Below are 10,939 nucleotides of genomic sequence, written 5' to 3'. Positions count from 1 at the left end.
CATCATGCCAATAACATCATCAATCATACATTTTTGCAGATATATAAATAGTAAAAGACATGGGAGGGCAAACATTGCATTGCTGGAAAATAACCCTGAAGAGACAGTAAGGGAGTTCAGGGAAATTGCGGACGAACTGAACCGTATTTCCGCAGTCTTTACTGTGGAAAACACGAACAGTATGCTGAGAGTCCGAGGGTGTCAGGGGGCAGAAGTGAGTGCATTTGCTTTGACCAAGGAATAGCTGCTTGAGGAACTAATCAGTCTGAAGGTCCATCGGCCACCTTGAAATGACGGGAAGAGTTCTAAAAGTGGCGTCTAACGACATTGTGGGTGCTATAGTAATCACCTTTCAAGCATTAATATATTCTGGCATGGCTGCAGACGACTGAGAATACCGAATGACACTTCACACTTTGGAAAGGGAGGGAAGCATCAGAAAGGAAATTATAGGTCAGTGACCCTGCCTTCAGTGTTTGGGAAGATGTTGGAGTGCATTGTTAAAGATGCGGTTTCGGGATACTCGAAGGCACATGACAAAGTAGGCCAAAGTCAGCATGGTTTCCTTAGGGGAATCGGACAAATCCGTTAGAATTATTTGAGGAAATAGCAAGCAGAGTGGACAAATGAGAATCAGTGGATGTTGTGCACTTCGATTTTCAGAAGGCCAGGTCAAGATTCCGCACATGAATCTGCCCAGTGTATTACATGAAAGATCCTAGCATAGGTAGAGTATTGGCTGATTGACAATCGGAAAAGTGGGGGAACAAAGCTATAACTTTCGGATTGGCTGCCGGTGACTAGTGGTGTCCACAGGGACACCCACACACAACCACAAGGCTACTTATATTCCAAGCCACAAGATGGGAATCAGGTGCCTATGATTAAGTCAACCAAAACAAGGGACAGCTGGAAGACCCGGAGTACTGAATCCAAGAACCGGACCGTGAACCTGAATGCGGACTTCACGGACAGGACCATGAGAAATGCCTAACGATTGAACCTTCCTAACTAACCTTCCGTGTGGAACATTGTCAAAGGCCTTACTGAAGTCCGTATAGACAACATCCTCCGCTTTACCCTTGACAACTTTCTTAGTAACATCTTCAATAAATTAAATCAGATTTGTCAAACATGAACTTCCACGCACAAATCCTTGTTGACTGTTCCTAATCTGATCCTGTCTATCCAGATAATTATATATACCATTTCTAAGAATACTTTCCATCAATTTACACACCACTGATGTCAAACTCACAGGCCGATAATTGCTAGGTTTACTCTTAGAACCCTTTTTAAACAATGGAACAACATAAGCAACGCGCCAATCCTGCAGCACCATCCCCGTTTCTAATGACATTTGAAATATTTCTGTCAGAGTCCCTGCTATTTCCACACTAACTTCCCTCAAGGTCCTAGGGAATATCCTGTCAGGGAATACTCCCAATGACTTGGCTCCACAGCATATCTACAGATTTGCCACCCTCTGACTAAAGTAATTTGTCCGCATCTCAGTTCTTACACCCTAAGGGGAGAAGGGGAGGCCGTGGCTGACAAAGGAAGAAATGGACAGTATAAAAATAAAAGAGAAAAAGTATAACATAGCAAAGACGAGTGGGAAGCCGGAGGATTGGGAAACGTTTAAAGAGCAACAGAAGGGAACTAAAAAGGTAATAAGCGGAGAAAAACTGAGGTACGAATGTAAACTAGCCAAGAATATAAAGGAGGATAATAAAAGCTTCTTTAGGTATGTGAAAAGGAAAAAAAAATACTTAAGACCAAAACTGGGCCCTTGAAGACAGAAATGCGTGAATTTATTATGGGGAACAAGAAAATGGCAGACGAGTTGAACAGGTACTTTGGATCTGTCTTCACTAGGGAAGACACAAACAATCTCCCAGATATAATAGTGGCCAAAGGACCTAGGGTAATGGATGAACTGAAGGAAATACATATTAGGCAGGAAATTAGGCAGTTGGGTCTGAAGTCTGATAAGTCCCCGGGACCTGATGGTCTGCATCCCAGGGTACTTAAGGAGGTGGCTTTAGAAATCGTGGACGCATTGGTAATCATTTTCCGATGTTCTATATATTTCATGATCAGTTCCTGTGGATTGGAGGGTGGCTAATGTTGTCCCTCTCTTCAAGAAGGGAGGAAGAGAGAAACAGGGAATTATAGACTGGTTAGCCTGACGTCGGTGGTGGGAAAGATGCTGGAGTGTATTATAAAAGATGAAATTACGACACATCTGGATAGTAGTAACAGGATTGGTCTGAGTCAGCATGGATTTACGAAGGGGAAATCGTAGTTGACTAATCTTCTGGAATTTTTTGAGGATGTAACTATGAAAATGGACAAGGGAGAGCCAGTGGATGTAGTGAACCTAGACTTTCAGAAAACCTTTGATAAAGTCCCACATAGGAGATTAGTAGGCAAAATTAGGGCACATTGTATTAGGGGCAGAGTATTGACAGGGATTGAAAATTGGCTGGCTGCCAGAAAACAAAGAGTAGCAATTAACGGGTTCCTTTTGGAATGGCAGGCGGTGACCAGTCGGGTACCGCAGGGTTCAGTGCTGGGACCGCAGCTGTTTACAATATATATTAATGATTTAGATGAGGGGATTAAAAGTAACATTAGCAAATTTGCCGGTCACACAAAGCTGGGTGGCAGTGTGAAATGTGAGGAGGATGTTATGTGAATACAGGGTGACTTGGACAGGCTGGGTGAGTGGGCAGATGCAGTTTAATGTGGATAAATGTGAGTTTATCCACTTTGGTGGTAAGAATAGGAAGGCAGATTATTATCTAAATGGAGTCAAGTTAGGGTAAGGGGAAGTACAACGAGATCTAGGTGTTCTTGTACATCAGTCACTGAAAGCAAGTATGTAAGTACAGCAGGCTGTGAAGAAAGCTAATGGCATGTTGGCTTTCATAACAAAGGGAATTGAGTATAAGAGCAAAGAGGTCCTTCTGCAGCTGCACAGGGCCCTGGTGAGACCACACCTGGAGTACTGTGTGCAGATTTGGTCTCCAAATTTGGGGAAGGATATTCTTGCTGTTGAGGGAGTGCAGCGCAGGTTCACGAGGTTAATTCCCGGGATGGCGAGACAGTCATATGTTGAAAGATTGGAGCGACAGGGCTTGTATACTCAGGAATTTAGAAGGCCTAGAGGGGATCTTGTTGAAACATATAAGATTATTAAGGGATTGAACACGTTGGAGGTAGGAAGCATGTTTCCGCTGATGGGTGAGTCCAGAATCAGAGGCCACAGTTTAAGAATAAGGGGTAGGCCATTTAGAACGGAGATACGGAAAAACTTTCTCACCGAGAGAGTGGTGGATATATGGAATGCTCTGCCCCAGAAGGCTGTGGACGCCAAGTCTCTCTATGCTTTCAAGAAAGAGGTGGATAGAGCTCTTAAACGCAGCGGAATCAAAGATTGTGGGGATAAGTCAGGAACTGGATATTGATTGTGGATGATCGGCCATGATTACAGTAAATGGCGGTGCTTGCTCGAAGGGCCGAATGGCCTAATCCTGCACCAATTGTCTATTGCCTATTGTCTATTCTAAAAAGATGTCCTTCAATCCTGAAGGCGTGCCCTCTTGTCCTAGAATCCCCTACCATGGGGAATAACTTCGCCGTTTCCAATCTGTTCAGGCCTTTTAACATTCTGGAAGCTACTATGAGATTCCACCCCCGCCCCAGACTCATGCTCCTGAACTTCAGGGAATACAGCCCAAGAGCTGACAGACGCTCCTCATACGGTAAACCTTTCATTCCTGGATTCATTGTCGCGAATCTTCTGTTAACCTTCTCCAATGTAAGTATATCCTTTCAAAAATAAGGAGCCCAGTACTGCACACAATACTCCAAGTGTTATCTCAACCGTGTTTTATAGAGCCTCAAAATCTCATCTCAACATCACACCTGCGCTGATGTTCTATCCCTCTAGAAATGAATGCTAGTCCTGCTTTCCTTCTTCACAACCAACTCAACCTGGAGGTTAGCGTTTAGGGTATCTTGCACAAGGGCTTTCAAGTCCCTTTGCATCTCTGCATTTTGAATTCCCTCCCCATCTAAATAATAGTCTGTCCGTTTATTTCCTCCACCAAAGTGCATCACCATACAGTTTCCAACATTGTATTTCACTTGCCACTTTTTTGCCCATTCCCGTAAACAATCTAAGTCTCTCTACAGGCTCTCTGTTTCCACAACACTATCCGCTCCTCCACCTATCTTTGCATTATCGGCAAATTTAGCCACAAATCCATTAATGCCTTTCTCCAAATTGTTGACATACATCGTAAAATGCAGCGGTCCCAACACCAACCCCTGTGGAGCATCACTGGTAACCGGCAGCCAGCCAGAATAGGATCCTTTTATTACCACTCCCTCTTTTCTGCCGACCAGCCAATGCTACACACACGCTAGTAGTTTTCCCTGTAATTCCATGGGGTCCTAATTTGCTAAGCAGCCTCATGTGCGGCATCTTGTCAAAGGCCTTCTGAAAATCCAAACACTCCTCGTCTGCTGCATCTTCTTTGTCTACCGTGCTTGCAATTTCCTCAAAGAACTGTAGTAGGTTTGGCAGGCAGGAATTTCCAATCAGGAAACCATGCTGCCTTTGTCCTCTCTTGACATGTGCCTCCAGGTATTTCGTAATCTCATCCCCAACAATCGATTCCAACAACTTCTCAATCACTGATGTCAGGCTAACAGGTCTATAGTTTCCATATGTCAAAATTGTGAGATGGACAGTGCACTTATGAATGATGACATTTTACGGAGCAGTACATTCTGGCAAACAGACTGTTCTATGACTTCATTCTACACCCTATTCGTTGCTCAACCTCATACAGCCAATTGAGCAGCGCCTCATCTGTAACATTCTATGGGTTGGCAACACAAATTCTTAAATGTTGAATAAAAATATACAAAATAAATAAATTAAATATTTAAATAAGTGCGTATTTAAATTCATAATTTACTCGAAATAAAACTCTCAGTATCAGCGCGTTTCTGTTCCAGCAGCGTTTGTATGAATACATTTCTCTCTCAGTAATTCTAAATTGCTCCCTTCACCGTGTATCTCTGCACTCTTATGTTTGCCGACTCTGTTATCCGTTCCACTATATGTACACCAGAGTATCAATTTATTCGAGCGATGTCCCATTCATAAATAATATAATATTAATTTCGATTTTCTTCTGACAGCTTCAGGCTGGTCTGTAATATGCCTTGTATATTTTTCATGGAGTGTGATGGGACGGTGCGGAAGGAGCTACACTTTGTGTCTGACCCTGGGAGAATGCGCGATGGGACAGTGTAGAGGGAGTTTCACTGTTTTTGGACATCCGTGATATACTGTATTTACTCAACCAACTAATGCTGTCGAGCCCCTGTCATGCTATCGCGATTGCATTACCGTGCTGGCCCTATGCCGGATCCTCGGAGGTATTATCGCCCGAGATTTTGACTCTGCTCTCCGTGTCCACAGCTGAGCCATCAGAGAGGGTTGCTGTTTTCTCCCGAATTCCTCTTCCGGAATGCTGCCATCAGTCTCTCAGTCATTCTGATGTTGTTGTGCGGGATAAGCGTTTCCGCAGCATTCAAGTGGCCGGACTGGTCATGGACGATTGCGCTGAGAATCTCTAAAATGCTGATGGGTTTACTTTCCGTGTTAACCAAAGCAACTGCAACGGGATATGGAACAAATTCGCTGTGAAGAGTGGGGATATGTATGACAGAAACATAGAAACATAGAAAATAGGTGCAGGAGTAGGTCATTCGGCCCTTCGAACCTGCAGCGTCATTCAGTATGATCATGGCTGATCATCCAACTCAAAACCCTGTACCTGCCATCTCTCCATACCCTCGATCCCTTTAGCCACAAGAGCCATATCTAACTCCCTCTTAAATATAGCCAATGAACTGGCCTCAACTGTTTCCTGTGGGAGAGAATTCCACAGATTCACCACTCTCTGTGTGAAGTAGTTTTTCCTCATCTCGGTCCTAAAAGGCTTCCCCTTTATCCTCAAACAGTGACCCCTCATTCTGGACTTCCCCAACATCGGGAACAATCTTCCTGCATCTAGCCTGTCCAATCCCTTTAGAATTTTATACATTTCAATCAGATCCCCCCTTAATCTTTTAAATTCCAGAGAGTATAAGCCTAGTCGATCCAGTCTTTCATCATATGAAAGTCCTGCCATCCCAGGAATCAATCTGGTGAACCTTCTTTGTACTCCCTCGATGGCAAGAATGTCTTTCCTCAGATTAGGGGACCAAAACTGCACACAATATTCCAGGATTGGTCTCACCAGGGCCTTGTACAACTGCAGTAGTACCTTCCTGCTCCTGTACTCGAATTTTCTTGCTATGAATGCCATCATACCATTCGCCTTTTTCACCGCCTGCTGTACCTGCATGCCCACTTTCAATGACTGGTGTACAATGACACCCAGGTCTCGTTGCACCCCCTTTTCCAAATCGCGCACCATTCAGAAAATAATCTGTTTTCCTGTTCTGGCCACCAAAGCGGATAACTTCACATTTAACCACAGTAAATTGCATTGCTATGAATTTGCCCACTCACCCAACCTATCCAAGTCACCCTGCATCTTCTTAGCATCCTCCTCACAGCTAACACTACCTCCCAGCTTCGTGTTATCCGCAAACTTGCAGATGCTGCATTTAATTCCCTCGTCTAAGTCATTAATATATATTGTAAACAACTGGGGTCCCAGCACTGAGCCTTGCGGTACCCAACTAGTCGCTGCCTGCCATTCCGAAAAGGTGCCGCTTATTCCCACTCTTTGCTTCCTGTCTGCCAACCAATTCCCTATCCACATCAATACCTTATCCCCAATACCGTGTTCTTTAAGATTGCACACTAATCTCCCGTGCGGGACCTTGTCAAAAGCCTTTTGATAATCCAAATATATCATATCCACTGGTTCTCCCCTATCCACTCTACCAGTATCATCCTCAAAAAATTCTATGAGATTCGTCAGACATGATTCTACTTTTACAAATCCATGCTGACTTTGTCCGATGATTTCACCGCTTTCCAAATGTGCTGCTATCACATCTTTGATAACTGACTCCAGCAGTTTCCCCACCACCGATATCAGGCTGCCACAGTGGCGGGCCATGGGGAGCAAGGGTGGACCCAAATGCAAGACATGTCTTGTGTGGTTACTTAGATTTAGTTTATTGTTCGATACCAGGCCAGCAAGGCAGGAGCAGGAAATAGCGAACTGGACAAGGACTCAGGACCTCGACTAAGTTGGGACCAAGGGTCTGGGCTTGGAATCAGAATCGGCTCCCAGAACTAGAGGAGACATGAAGAGGCTAGGATATGGACTCCGAGCCAGAGACTGGGCAAGAACCCAGTACCTGGGACTTCCCTCGGACTCGGACCCCAGAACCAGGCAAGGACGTGACATGGGCTAGGGAGAGGAGGAACATGGGAACACAGATCCTCGGCCTCGGGAAGCAGGTACATGGAACGATGGACACATACACAGAATCGGGACCCCTCCTTGGGTACAGGACATAGGGCGGGACTCACACACAGAACAGAGAGCCGGGACCCCTTCCTGGGTACAGGACATAGGGCCGGGGCTCACACACAGAACGGAGAGCCGGCGCCCCTCCTTGGGTACAGGACATAGGGCCGGGACTCATGACCCTCCGCGTGGTAACGGCAAAACGGCCTGACTTACCCCACGGAGGCGAGGACAAGACAAGACAAGGTATGACACCCCGCGGAGCAACGGCAAGACGGCCTGACTTACCCCACAGAGGCGAAGACAAGACAAGACAAGACCAACACGAATGAGCACCAGACAGTACCTATCTAGCTCCAGTGATGGAACTAGACAGAAGTGCAGGCGGGGGCTGCAGACGAAGGCTAGAGGAGAGAGGGGCAGAGAAGGGATTCAGACAAGGCGGTAGGACAGGAAACACAGACCGCCAGGGCCAGGACTTGAATCAGAACTGGGAAGCCTTCAGGACCAGGACCTGACTTGGTGCTTGATTTCCCCCAGGGCCAGAACTTGACATGGAGCTGGAATGCCGCCAGGACCAGGACTTGACTTGGTGCTTGAATGCCGGCAGCGCCAGGACTTGACTTGGTGCTTGAATGCCCCCAGGGACAGGACTTGACTTGGTGCTTGAATGCCCTCAGGGACGGGACTTGACTTGATGCTTGAATGCCGCCAGAGCCAGGAATTGACTTGGAGCTTCCGGGTAGTGGCGAGCTCTCAAATCGGACCGGGAACAGTAGACAGCGGTTCTTGATTCCCTCCGGCGGGTTAACTGACGGACCCACCTCGGTGAGGAATCTTAGCAGGCTCGCTTTGGCGAGATAACTGTGCAGGGTTGCTCCGTTGAGGAAAGGCGAATTACGGGCACTCGCTTCAGGCAGAGACTAGGCTTGATCCAGCCAGATGACATTGGCACACCATGCCTTGGTAACTTTGCAGACGCTCCCGCGCCGAACGGCTGAAAGCCGGAGACTATAAACTACCGGTTCAGCCGAGCGTTAATTGCCGCTAATCACCAAGGTCGAGGGACACGGATAAACAGGGAATCAACGGTCCGGAACGTAACATAAACAAAGTAAATTTAAAGGGACCCCGATCCGGACCATGACACAGGCTTACAGGTCTAAAATTCCCCGGTTTCACTCTCCCTCTTTATTAAAAAAGCGGGGTTACATTAGCCAACCTCCAATGCTCAGGTGCTAATCCAGAATCTAAAGTGTTTTGAAAAATTATTACTAAAGCATCACTATTTCTTGCGCTACTTCCTTAAGCACTCTGGGATGCAGACCATCTGGCCCTGGGGATTTATCTGCCTTCAATCCCTTCAATTTACCTAACACCACTTCCATACTATCATATATTTCCCTCAGATCCTCCATCTAACTAGACCCTCGGTCCCCTACTATTTCCGGAATATTATTTGAGTCCTCCTTAGCGAAGACAGAACGGAAGTAGTTATTCAATTGTTTTGCCATGTCCTTGTTCCCCATCATCAATTCACCTGTTTCTGACTAAAAGGGAACATACCTATAAAAGCTTTTACAGTCAGTTTTTATGTTCCCTGGCAGCTTTTTCTCATAATCTTTTTTCCCTTTCATAATTAAGCCATTTGTCCTCCTCTGCTGAACTCTGAATTTCTCCCAGTCCTCAGGTGTGCCTCTTTTTCTGGCTAATTTGTATGTTTCTTCTTTGGAATTGAGACTATCCCTAATTTCCCTTGACAGCCACGGGTGCACTACCTTCCCTGGTTTATTCTTTTGCCAAACTGGGATGACCAATTGTTATAGTTCATCCATGCGATCTTTAAATGCTTGCCATTGCATATCCACCGTCAACACTTTAAGTATCATTTGCCGGTCTATCTCAGCTAATTCATGTCTCATACCTCCAAAGTTACCCTTCTTTAAGTTCAGAAACTTTGTTACTGAATTAAGTATATCACTCTCCATCTTAATAAAGAATTCCACCATATTATGGTCACTCTTACCCAAGGGGCCTCGCACGACAAGATGCTAACCAACCCTTCCTCATTGCTCAATACCCAGTCTAGAATGGCCTGCTGTCCAGTTGGTTCCTCGACATGTTGGTTCAGAAAACTACCCCGCATACATTCCAAGAAATCTTCTTCCTCAGCACCCTTACCGATTTGGTTCACCCAATCTATATGTAGATTGAAGTCACCTATTATAACTGCTGATTTCTTTATTGCACGCATTTCTAATTTCCTGTGGATTCCTGTGCATTTCTAGGACCTTGAGGGAAGTTAGTATGAAAATAGCAGAGGCTCTGACAGAAATATTTCAAATGTCATTAGAAACGGGGATGGTACCAGAGAATTGGCGTATTGCTCATGTAGTTCCGTTGTTTAAAAAGGGTTCTAAGAGTAAACCTAGCAATTATCGGCCTGTGAGTTTGACGTCAGCGGTGGGTAAATTGATGGAAAATATTCTTAGAGATGGTATGTATAATTATCTGGATAGACAGGATCTGATTAGGAACAGTCAACTTCGATTTGTGCGTGGAACGTCATGTTTGACAAATCTTATTGAATTTTTTGAAGAGGTTACTAGGAAAGTTGACGAGGGTAAAGCGGTGATATTGTCTATATCGACTTCAGTAAGGCCTTTGACAAGGTCCCACACGGAAGGTTGGTTACGAAGGTCCAATCATTAGGTATTAATATTGAAGTAGTAAAATTGATTCAGCTGTGGCTGGATGGGAGACGCCAGAGTGTGGTGGTGGATAACTGTGTGTCAGATTGGGGGCTGGTGGCTAGTGGTGTTCCTCATGGATCTGTACTGGGTCCGATGTTATTTGTCATATACATTAATGATGTGGATGATGGGGTCGTAAATTGGATGAGTAAGTATGCAGATGATACGAATGTAGGTGGAGTTGTGGATAATGAAGTAGGTTTTCAAAACTTGCAGAGAGATTTAGGCCAGTTAGAAGAGTGGACTGAAAGATGGTAGATGGAGTTTAATTCTGATAAATGTGACGTGCTACATTTTGGTAGGACTAATCAAAAGAGGACATACCTGGTAAATGGTTGGTCATTGAAGAATGCAGTCGAACCGAGGGATCTAGGAATAATGGTGCTTAGTTCACTGAAGGTGGAATCTCACGTGGATAAGGTGGTGAAGTAAACTTTTGGTATGCTGGCCTTTATAAATCGGAGCATTGAGTACAGGAGTTGGGATGTAATGTTGAAATTGTACAAGGCATTGGTGAGGCCACATTTGGAGTATTCTGTACAGTTTTGGTCACCGAATTATAGGAAAGATGTCAACAAGATAGAGAGACGACAGAGAAGATTTGCTAGAATATTACCTTGGTTTCATCACCTAAATTACAGAGAAAGGTTGAACAAGCTGGGACTTAAT

This window comes from Mobula birostris, chromosome 4, assembly GCF_030028105.1.
Source record: "Mobula birostris isolate sMobBir1 chromosome 4, sMobBir1.hap1, whole genome shotgun sequence".
NCBI lineage: Eukaryota > Metazoa > Chordata > Chondrichthyes > Myliobatiformes > Myliobatidae > Mobula > Mobula birostris.
The sequence above is the reverse complement of the archived record's forward strand: the minus strand, read 5'-3'. Positions refer to the sequence as shown.